The following is a 12,241-nucleotide window of genomic DNA, read 5'->3' on the forward strand; positions in this document are numbered from 1 at the left end:
ACTCACAGGTCAGTCTGTCACAGGAATCATTCTGGAAACTAGCACGCTCCTGCAGCATTCTGTGGATAAAACAGAAACATGCCCCTGCTTCCCCATTTTAAGTATCTGAACAGGATCATGCCATGTGCCAATAAGTGGACCCTTTCACTTCACCTAGGCCTGGTTGTAGAATATTATAAGGCATTCACTCAGCAAGGAATTTTTTTGGCATCTAATTTTCAGCATAATAATAATATGTTAAAACTTTACTTATAGATGAAGAAAGATGATTCTACATTAATGTTTTCTTTGTCAAAGAATTGCTGGGTGCAAACTGAGTAACAATAACTAGAATAAGCAGCTAATATTTGATTACCATTGATTACAATTGATACCAATTGATCACAGAAGTTTCCTCTATGTTCTGTAAAGCCTTTTCATTTCTCACCAGTTAATTTGAATCTCACTTGATAGCACCTAACAAAGGCTTAAGTTCTGTGATGAATTTAAGGTGAGGTCTTAGTCAATTAACATCTCCTGGAAACTTTTGAAAATAATTTGAAGTAAGCAAATCATCATTTTTCTCTTAAATTTTCTGTACCATAATTTTTCTAGGATAACTAAGACCCTAATTGTTAAAAAGATATTGCCTTTGAATCTCTTTTATGGAGAAACAACTACTCCCCAGAACTTTAAAGTTCATTATGTGACAGCAAAGGTTTGAAGTAAATGTTTCTTTAGAGGCATTTGCTATTAAATTACTTTTCATTTAAGAAACAATACACTGAAAGATTCAAAGTCTTAGATTTTTGTATTGAAGCTGAGACAATAAAAATTTCTTACAAAATGTAAGACTATTAGCCATACCTAGGGGCAAAACTTTTTAATGGTCACCAGTTCACTAGAAGCAAACTCTTTACAATTAACAGGATGCAAAGGAAAAAACAAACTTTCAAATCTATAATAATTTTATATGAAGTAGGCAAGCCATCTTGCAATGCCTTTATAAGTTCTAGAGCCTGATTGACCTTTTATAAATCTTGAATTTAAACTTTAAACTTTACTATGAACAATGCCTGGGTAGATCTCAAACAAGGTCATTTAGCTAAAAAGAAATCCCCCTGAAGACAGGGAAGGGTGAGGTCCCAAGAACTTAGGCACAGTTTGCAAAACAAAAGAAACACCACACAAGCTTCCCTGAGACTGCTCTGAATTTTGCATTAACTCAAATGTAAATATTTTTTAATCTGAGCATCTTGGCCCTCATGCAATGAGGACAGATTCTAGGGGAACAACTCGACTGTCTGTCTATGCCTCTAATTTTGGACAGTCTTTCTTAAGATGACTTATAGTTAAAACATTCTTTATAACTTTAGTGCTATGAAAAATTTGCTTGTACTGTAGTCTCCTGCCAGGCAGCAACCATAGCCAAACTAATTGTCTGAGGGTCTAATTTATGTACAAAGACAAACATATCTAGATAACTCTGTTTAGTTTTGTATGAAGTGAGCTGTATTAGCGCTCTCATAAGATGATTACTCTTATAATAATGTTGAATAACAATATATGGGTGAGTAGAAAATCTTAAATTTTCGATCAAACTGCAAGTTGCAGTCAATGGAACACTGGCAATTTTAACCATAATTTTTAAGTTTCTTTTGCAACGTTAGAATATTATCTACAACTTTGGGAAAGCAAAACCCAATTTTAAAACAATTTATCTTCTTTAAAATCAATATTAGAAACATTACTATCATGTTACGAAGTTTGGCTGCCATTTTATATCTATGAATGCATGACAGTGCAAATTTTAATGCTTCATTAAAGAGACATTGTTTCGAATCTTATCTCTTGTAAGTCTAGTTTCCAGGATAAGAACACATTAAATAGTATCTCAATTAGAAGTATCCTTAGAGGCCTAGTTTTTTGGCCTAGACTATGCCATGTGTTGTTTAAAATGACTCCAACTCTGAGTTACCAATTTAAAGCTAACTGTCTTGTTACCAATGCTACACCTTTTCAATCAAACCCAATAACTAATGAGCTAACACTCTATGACAAAGACATGCAGAGCATATTTATACCTTTAAGACCAGTCAAAAACCAATGAACGGCTACACGAATCTTACAAATTTAGACCAAAGAATTTTACTTTTTCTAGCTATAATTTTAAGATAAAAAGAACTTTGTCATTTGCTAAACACAATAATCACAACTGCAGAGAATTTTTTAGGAAAAAACAACTATCAGCTTATTTGCCTTTGAACTAAGAGTTTGCAGACTCTTGTAAAAACAGTTTTTCAACAGGGCCTCTCCTGCTGTGCTTGATTTTTGGCTAAAGTGAGGGGCCTCTCTCAGCCTGCGCTGTGCAAACTGAGACTGAATCAGCAGGCAAATTTTTAACCATTTTTTTTCTTTTCAACATGAAACATAGAACAGTCAGTCATTCAGACAATGAAACAATCATTCAGACAATGAAACAAAAACATACATGAATTGACACATGGACAGATTGGTGCACCAGACATAGACAATACAAAGATGGTAGAGAACTTCTCCTGTAGGAGCCAGAGAGAAAAAATAAAAAAAAAATAAATTCACAATATCAATTTGATTCACTTTAATTCAACAAGTAATACTAACTTTGCTTAGTTATTGTATTAGTGACTTTTCTTGCTGTTGTAACAAAATACCTAACAAAAGCAAAAGGCTAATTTTGGCTTGTTGTTTGAGGGTACAGTCCATCATAGTGGCAAAGGCTAAGAACCAGGAACTTGAGACTGCTGGTCTCATCTCATTCACAATCAGGAAGCAGAGATAGATGGATGCTGGTATTCAGCTCCCTTCATCATTTTTATTCAGTTTAAGTCTCATGGGATAATGTGGCCCATATTCAAGGTAGGTCTTCCACCTTAATCAATTCAATTGAGGAACTTTCTCAAAGATCTGCTCAGAGGTTTGACTCCTGGGTGATTCTGGGTCTCACTAAGTTGAAAATTATTAATTAGTTGTTACAGCTTTTGATAATCAACAGGTCCTTTAACTACAGTCTTAATTCTAATATTAACATCAGATTGTAGTATAACCTTTACATATGAAATATGAGCACAGAATGGCTGAAAGGAGTTAGAGTAGCTGTTAGGTTCACAGAGGCCTTCCTGAAGGCAAGAAGCAGAACTGATAGAGATTCAGTCATGTATTTGGTTAGCTATTAACCTAATAAACAAGCCACAGAGAACACCCAGTCACTTCTCAAGATGCAAAGCTTATTCAAGAGACAGAGCTTATTTAACATGTGAAGTTAGTCCAAGGTTTACAAGGTCCAAATGAACAGCAAAATGAGTGAGTTGGAGCAAACCAGAGAATCACACTGAGATGAAGTCCTGGAGAAAAAAAATAGGAGATCATGGCCTGCTTAGACCATAATACATGCAACTGAAAGTCTGAGGACCTGATTTCAGTGGATACCATAGTGTTCCATCCAGGCAGTACATTTTGCATCATTGTGTAAGTTTCCAAGCTTGGTTTCTTTGATACCATTTTGATATTCCCATGTGCCATGTAGTCCTGATAGGTGATAATGTTTATTTGTATAAATAAGCTATTTATCAGTTTGTGCTTCATGGTTCATGTTGGACATATGGTAACTGTTCATTTGTATATAGATATAGAGCAAAATGCTGCTGTATAAAATGGAGTTAATTGTGCAAGGTATCGCCTATAAGCCAATGTTCTGCTTAATATAGTGTAAATGAGAGCAAAGCTGAATCTGATCTCCAGAGATTAGACAATGTGCTTAACCATGTTTTTAATCTAGAGCATCTTCGACTCTGGGAAACACAATTTACCCAGCTTCATTCACAGATGATATTCTTCTGCTACACACAGGCTCTGTCACTGTGGTTTTGTTAAGTCCCTCTGTAACTGGTGGAACTTTAAGAAAAGTAATAATGAACTCCACTGGGTTGGGGTACTTTGGGACAAATTAGTCAAACCTTCAATACTTGCATTGTGCCTTAAAACAAAAGAAGAAAAAAATATCTAGATTGGATGGCTTTCTTCTTTTTTTTTTGTTTGTTTATCTGTTTGTTTTGTTTTTTGTTTTTGTTTTTCAAGACAGGGTTTCTCTGTATAGCCCTGGCTGTCCTGGAACTCACTCTGTAGATGAGGCTGGCCTCGAACTCAGAAATNCGCCTGCCTCTGCCTAACAAGTGCTGGGATTAAAGGAGTGCACCACTACTCCCGGCGGGTGGGTTTCTTAATTAGTAAAAAAAAAAAAAGTCAGTGGAAAAAAAAACAAATATCTTAAACTTCAGCCTTTTCCCTCCACAAAGACTTCTCTCAGTCTGCTTCTGGCTCTTTCAGCCCCAGTTCTTTTCAGTCTCTCAGATTTCCTGATCTTCCCCTCTGCTTCTTCAGTCTTCATCCTGGTCCTCAGTTCTACCTCAACTTTAGAACTTCAACTTCTTTTTGCCTCTCCCAAGCAGTCCTTAATCTAAACTCAATATCTCAATAACAAGTTACTCTCAAATCTGGTGTCAGGCTGAAGACCACACCATGGCCAAGATTTCCCAACTACTCAAATAGATAGAGATGTATTGAATTACTAGAGATGACTAGGAGGATTACTTTCTTGAGTTTCGTGATTTAAACTACTTAGCACATTTTTAAAGTAAGATCAAGGATCTCCTGGACTTGGTTTGAAATGGGCAGCTAGTCAGCGTAATAAGTTTTTATCTAAATCCTGTAGAAACAATACCTCTTTCAGAAAGTACTAAAGCCCCTAAAGTGAGAGGTAGTTTTGTGATTTATTTTTGTTCTATGTGTGTTTTATCTACACATATGTAATATACTACATACATGCCTGGTACTCATGAAAGCCAGAAAGAGGGTTGGAGTTCCTGGTACTAGAGTTACACATGTTTGTGAGTTGACATGTGAGTGCTAGAAATTGAACTCAAGTCCTCCACAGGAGCAACAAGTAGTCTTAACCACTAAGTCCAAAATAGTAATTTCTGAAGTTTTTCTCTCTTTTGTTGACCTGGAAATAATATGTCATTAATAAGGGAATAGTTTCCCCTTTGCCTCAGATTCCTTCAGTCCTCTGTGCCCTTGGATTCCCAAGAACTATGAATGTGGGAGGAATACTATGGAAAGCAAATGACATCCTACAATACTTGCCTATATTGTCCCAGTATTTCCTAAAATCCAAAGCAAGCCAAGGTTGCAGATTTCTTCATTCTTTGTACTTTCAGCACTCCTGGTGTTCTGGGAGAAAATAAAGCATTTTACTTGACTTCATAAACTTAAGGATCAAAAAAATCAAATAGTGCAACCATATTTCTCCATTTTCTTTGCCCTAAAACTTCACTCTTCAGAGTATCTCAAAAGTCATGTGAATCAATCTACTGCTCAAAGGAGACAACATGAGAAATTGAGCTGAACAGAAGATTTCCAAGATGACAGAATTAGACTACATTCCAATTTCATCTCCCTTTTTGCCCCAACCTTATTTCTTATTCATATCTTCTAATTCCTTCCCTATTCATATTCCTTTGTTTTTCTTTTCTTGCTTCAGGTTTATTTTTAGAAAGAGACAAGACACAAGCCATCTGCAGGTGATAGCCAGGAAGGTTCACTAGTCTGATCTTATATTCGCAGACAGAGGCCTCTACTATGGGACCTTCAAGGGGCCTAGGCACCTTTGGGAACCTGAACTAGAGTGCAAGCCAGATAGAGCCTTGGTTTGGGCCTTGGGCTTCAGTGGGCAGAATCTGTGATCCTTGTCAATATGGGCACAAGCATACTTCAAAAGCTTGGAGTAAACAATGAAGAAGGCAAATTGATAGAACTTGAGGTTGATATCTTTTAGGATCTCAACCTAAACATTTTTTAGACTTTACAAGAGCCTAAATAGCCTTAGCTCTTACTTTCATGTTTTTCAAAGTGTTTGCCTACTTCTTCTTGGCAAAACTTGTGACTGGGATTTCTTGCTACCATTTCTTTTTTTTTTTTTTTTTAAGAAGGGTTCCTAGCTCCATTATCTGTTTTCTTAAGTGTGAGTCTGAGTCATCTTTATACTGCATGTACACACAAAGCTTTCAACAGATGCATAATAATATGTTAATATAAAATACAATTATTTTTTTCTTTTTTTAAAAATTTTCTTTATTTTCTTTATTTACATTTCAAATGCTATCCCGAAAGTTCCCTATACACCCCCCCCGCCCCTGCTCCCCTACCCACCCACTCCCACTACTTGGCCCTGGCCTTCCCTTGTGCTGGGTCATATAAAGTTTGCAAGACCAAGGGGCCTCTATTCCCAGTGATGGCCGATTAGGCCATCTTCTGCTACATATGCAGCTAGAGACACAAGCTCAGGGGGTACTGGTTAGTTCATATTGTTCCACCTACAGGGTTGCAGCCCCCTTCAGCTCCTTGGGTACTTTCTCTAGCTCCTCCACTGGGGACCCTGTGTTCCTTCCAATAGCTGGCTGTGCTTGCTACCATTTCTGAGACATCTTCAGAACTGGTTAGTATAATACAGTCTTGGACTTGGCTGAGTCTACATTGTAATGGATGGTACCAAAAATGCTTGGAAGGGAAAGGGGATAAAAACCTTCATTTTCGTGAGAGTGTCTCACCATGTAAGCCAGGATAAGCTTGGATTCCCTGTGTAGCACTGTCTTACCAGAAAATCTCCATCCTCTTCCTTTCACATTTCAAGTGCTAATATGTAATATGTGTTAGGTGGGACCTTGGTACAGATTGGGAAAGTCATAGTAGATATGATTAGGGAAGAACTATTTGTTTAGAAGTGGTGGCTGGGTTACAGGTACACACCTATACTCAACGTTGGTTGGTAACTTCTAAGTCTGCATATCCCCATGTCATAACCCTCAGGTGTCAGTCACAATAGCACTTCCTACCTTTACTCTGCTACTTATATTTTACATTTCTATTTTTCCCATTTCTTTCCTTTTTCTTCCTCAATATCTACATTATTTTTTTTCTGGCTTAAACTTATGAGACTAATGTCACCTACAATTGTTGACTTTGTCGATTAGTCCCCCCCCTTTTCCCATTCATTTTTTTCTACCCTTGTTTTTTATTTGTTTGCTTCTTTGTTTTTTTTTTCTTTTTTGTTTGTTTGTTTGTTTGGTTGGTTGGTTGGTTGGCTGGTTTGTTGGATTTTTGTTGTTATTTGGGGATTTTGTGTGGTTTTGTTTTTGTTTGTGTGTTGTTTTGTTTTGGAGTTGGGACTCTGCTATGCATTTCACTCTGCCTTGAGGTAGCAATGGTCTTGTTTCAGCCTCCTCAGTGCTGAGATTATATGTCTTCCCCACCAAGCCTGACATATCCTTCCTACCATCCACACCTCCTTTTGACTTAGGGTCTCACTCTGTACACTATGTAGACCAAGCTGACCTAAAACTTGTAGAGATCCACCTGCCTCTACCTCTTGAGTGCTGAGATCAAAAGTATGTACCACAACCCCAGTCACCACTTCTAAACAAATAGCTCTTCCCTAATCATATCTACTATGACTATCCCAATCTGTACCAAGGTCCCACCTAACACATATTACATATTAGCACATCCTACCTATAGCCTGGGACATTCTCAAAAGAAATATTTGTTTCCAATGTTTCATTCATTGATGAGATCTTTTATAATGAAACCTATCAGAGGTTTAAGGGGTGAATGTCACCAGGCCAGTTTCAGAGAGGGGGCACTACACTGATAAAATATGACATTTCTTTTTACCTCAAACCTTGATAGGTATTCCCCTTCATAAATGTGTATCCTCTGATATTGGAATTTAATGCAGGTCTTTAGGTCAGGAGTCAACCATCTTACAAAGCAGAACAATCAACCACCTCTGCAAATATACATTCTTAGCAAGTGATAAGATATGGCAAACAATCTTAGGTTGAATTCTATATGCCAGTTTTCCTGAAGAAGTAATCCTGTGGGTCTCTGAAAAAACTTTTATGCAATGCTCATGTTTTCCAAGATGTCACTTGTCAACTGTACTACCAACAGTATCACCAAAAATACCCAAACATTTTCTTGAGAAATACTGGGAATCAAGAGCCAATTGTCTATCCTGGACATGTAGAAGATGTGCTCTTGCACTCATCTGTGATCATTAATGAAGTACATTCCTTCAAAGCTGTTGAATATATTTTTATTGAATCAACACATCTGTGAAGGCAAGTAATAAATTTACTTAATAAATAGTATTTCCATGACTTTTGGAATCATGTGACTGTGATGGTTTGTATATGCTTGGCACAGGAAATGGCACTATTAAAAGGTGTGGATCTGTTGGAGTGGGTGTGACCTTGTTGGAGTAGGTGTGTCACTGTGGGTGTGGGCTTTAAGACCCTCATCCTAGCTGTGTGGAAGCAGTATTCTGCTAGTAGCCTTCAGATGAAGATGTAGAACTCTCATCTCCTCCTGTACCATGCCTGCCTGGATGCTGCCATGTTCATGCCATGATGATAGTCAACTGAACATCTGAACCTGTCTGAACCTGTAAGCCAGCCTCAATTAAATGTTGTCCTTATAAGAATTGCCTTGGTCATGGTGTTTCTTCACAGCTGTACAAACCTAACTAAGACAGTGACATTTTTGCATAGTTGGGAAGGATCCTTTTCCATAAATAACCCAATACAGTTATAGTTGTTAGGCCAATTCTGTTCTAAAAGTAAGTTGTTTTCCCTCTGATAGGAATACCCTGTAAGTTCTATCATGTCTAACCAAGTCATTGTTCTGTCTTCATAGATGACCCAATGACAGAAGACCAAGAACTCCACAAACTGTTCCTTCAATCTTCTGAAGGAGCCCTGTCAACTGAGATTTTGAATCTTGCACATCTTTTAATTTTGTTTTATCTCCTAAAAGAGTTGGTCAAGTTATTTTTATGAGACAAGAGAAGGAACCATAAAAGAATAAAATATCTTATGTATAATGAATCTCTTTGTGTGTGTGTGTGTGTGTGTGTGTGTGTGTGTGTAGGTAGGTAGGTATGAATATCATATATACACTGTGTGTGTGTGTGTGTGTGTGTGTGTGTGTGTGCGTAGGTAGGTAGGTATGAATATCATATATACACTGTGTGTGTGTGTGTGTGTGTGTGTGTAGGTAGGTAGGTATGAATATATATATACTGTGTGTGTGTGTGTGTGTGTGTGTGTGTGTATGAGTGTGTGTGTGTGTACCGAAGTTAGGATTTATTAGAATGGCTTACAGGTTATGGTCCAGATACTCCAACAATGACTGCCTATGAGCAGCAGGTTCTGGAATCCAGTAGTTGTCTAGTCCACCAGGCTGGATGTTTCAGCTGGTCTTCAGTATACACTGGAATCCCAGAGAAGTAGGCTCAGAGGCCAGTGAAAAATAGAGTTGCCAGCATGGTAAGAAGAAGCAGGAAGAAAGAAAAAGCTTTCTTCTTCCGTGTCTGTATATTGACTTCCAGCAGAAGGCATGGCCCAGATTAGAAGCAGATTTTTTTTCACCTCAAATATTTGGATTAAAGGTGTGTCTTCCAACTTCAAGATCTGAATTAAAGATGTGTCTTTCTACCTCAAAGATCAAAAATTAGAAGTAGACCTTTCCACTTCCGTTAAGGAAAAATCCCTCACAGGTGTGTATATCATGATTAATTTCCAGATGAAAACAATAACCAGGTCATCATAATGACTAAGCAATAACTATCACACATACAATTACAAATGCATTATATATTTAACCAAGTCATAATTATGCATAAAAAGATATAACTACCCATTGTACAACTTCAAACACACTATAAATTTAGAATAGATGACAGTGTCCCTGGAGGGATATTCTTTAGTATCTCAAACTTAAATATGATAACAATTTAAATATCCCACTTATATATTCTAGGACTAGGGAAATAATCATAGGATGCATTTGAGAACAAACTGAACCTACTGTGAGTCAGAATTCAGCAAAAATTCTATTAATCACCTGACCTTCATAAGCCTCTACTTTAAATACAGGACCACAATGTTTCTTGGAACCTCCCAGAATCAGCATTAACTTAGAACCAGCATTCAACAGACCTTGGGAAGCCTGATTGTTGATTTTGCCCCAGTATATAGTTACCCATGTAAAAGGCCACAGGTCCCTGTAGGGAAGGACTTGGAAAAGGCTAACAGTTAAACTTTTACATATTTGATCCTGCCTTTATTGAAGCTCCTTTCTCAAGGGAACCTGGCCTTCACTTCATTCAAGGATTTGAAGGTCTGCAAACTGGCTCAAGTCTGCAAACTGATAGGCCAAGATTGCCTTTCTTTCATTTGTTTGGAAAGTTTTCTCACTTGTACATATCAAACAAATTTTAATAGGCTTTTTATCAACTTCGTGCCTGGAAACACCAAAGGTCCATATGGATTAGGCCATTATGGCCATTGTTTTGTCTGTGCTTCCCATTACAATAGCTATGATCATATTGCCTTTGGCAATTCAGTGCTACCACCTGGTCCCTGCTACCACAGGGCCAAATTAAACCCATTCCTGTTGTTACAATGATAATGGTTTACTGCTGTGACTGACCTGACTATTTTGTAGGGAGGGCTATAGAAGGATTTTGGAACTTTGGGCTAGAAGAGGCTTGTGAGTCCAGTGGGCTGACTGTTCTGTCAGAACTTTGAAGATGACAATATTGAGAGCAGTTCAGACCTGTAGTCCTGACTTGTGAAGTTTCAGAAGAAAGCTGAGACCACACTGAGACATTTGTATGAAATGGAGCTGAAGAATTGTCTGTGGTTAAGAGACCAGAAGCACTAAAGTAAATCCTTTGTTTTGCTGGGACAATGGATGCTGGTCAGCTGTGGCTGAAGAATCAGCTGACATTAAGAAGAGACCAGCATCATTGAGGTGAAGTCTTATGGAATGTGTTTCTTCAGGATCAGTACACAAAAGTTCCAGAGGCACCCAATATTGTTGTTCCCCAATCTAGCAAATGAAGTTGGTAGTATTAAAAAGTCACCCAGCTGGTTTTGAATGCAAGGATGGGTCATGGAGAACAACTGAGGCTGGGCACTGTGAGAGGTCAGAAGAGGACATTGCTGAAGGTGCAGCCTCGGTAGCAGTTGAAGGTCCAAGATTGAAGTGGCTTTGAATAGTTCTATGTCAACTTGACATAAACTAGAATCATCTGACAGGAGGAAACCTCAACTGAGTAAATTCCCCCAGAAAAAAATCCAGATATAGGGCATTTTCTCAATTAATGATCAATAGGGGAGGGCCAAGCCATTGTGGGTGGTACCCTCTCGGGCTGGTGGTCCTGGGTTCTATAAGAAGGCTGCAACCCTGTAGGTGGAACATCAATATGAACTAACCAGTACCCCCTGAGCTCGAGTCTCTAGCTGCATATGTAGCAGAAGATGGCCTAATTGGCCACCATTGGGAAGAGAGGTCCCTTGGTCTTGCAAACTTTATATGACCCAGCACAAGGGAAGGCCTGGGCCAAGTAGTGGGAGTGGGTGGGTAGGGGAGCAGGGGCGGGGGGGGTGAGTATAGGGAACTTTCGGGATAGCATTTGAAATGTAAATAAAGAAAATAATAATAATAATAAATAAATAAATAAAAGAAGGGAAGCTGAGTAAGCCATGATGAGCAAGCCAGCAAACAGCACCCCTACATGACCTATGAGTCAGCTCCTGCCTTCAGGTTCCTGCCCTGTTTAAGTTCCTGTCCTGACATCCTATGATTAATAAACATTGATAAGGAAGTATAAATCTGTGGGTTTGAGGGTAGGGTCCCTCGTCGTCTTGGGGCTTGGACCTCTTGGTGAGGTGGACAAGGGAGTTTTGACTGCTCATTCCCCACACCATTGCCAGGTCAGCATCGGGCTATGTTAAGTCACAGGTCCCCACTGCATGGATGAGGAAGTACAGTCTGAGGTACCTGGGGTACTGGCAGTGTTGGCCCAGGGGTCCCAGACCTGGACAGAGACCAAGGACATCAGGTTCTCAGACTCTTGGGCATTCCAGATGCTGCTGGATGCCACAGAAGACCTGAGAATGGAGTGGGGACCTGTAGGCTGGATCTAGCCCATAGCTGAAGGGAAAAGTGCAGGAGGAGAGCTCTGGCTGGACCCCTAAGGGATGAGAGTCTCCTTAACTTGGTGAAGACCATGGCTGGGAGCACTTAGAGGCCTTCTGTGAGAGATTAGCAGCCAGCTCTTTAGAGGAAGGCCTGCTGCATGCTCCCTATGGCAAATTCT

Source organism: Mus pahari, chromosome X (assembly GCF_900095145.1).
Source record: "Mus pahari chromosome X, PAHARI_EIJ_v1.1, whole genome shotgun sequence".
Lineage (NCBI taxonomy): Eukaryota > Metazoa > Chordata > Mammalia > Rodentia > Muridae > Mus > Mus pahari.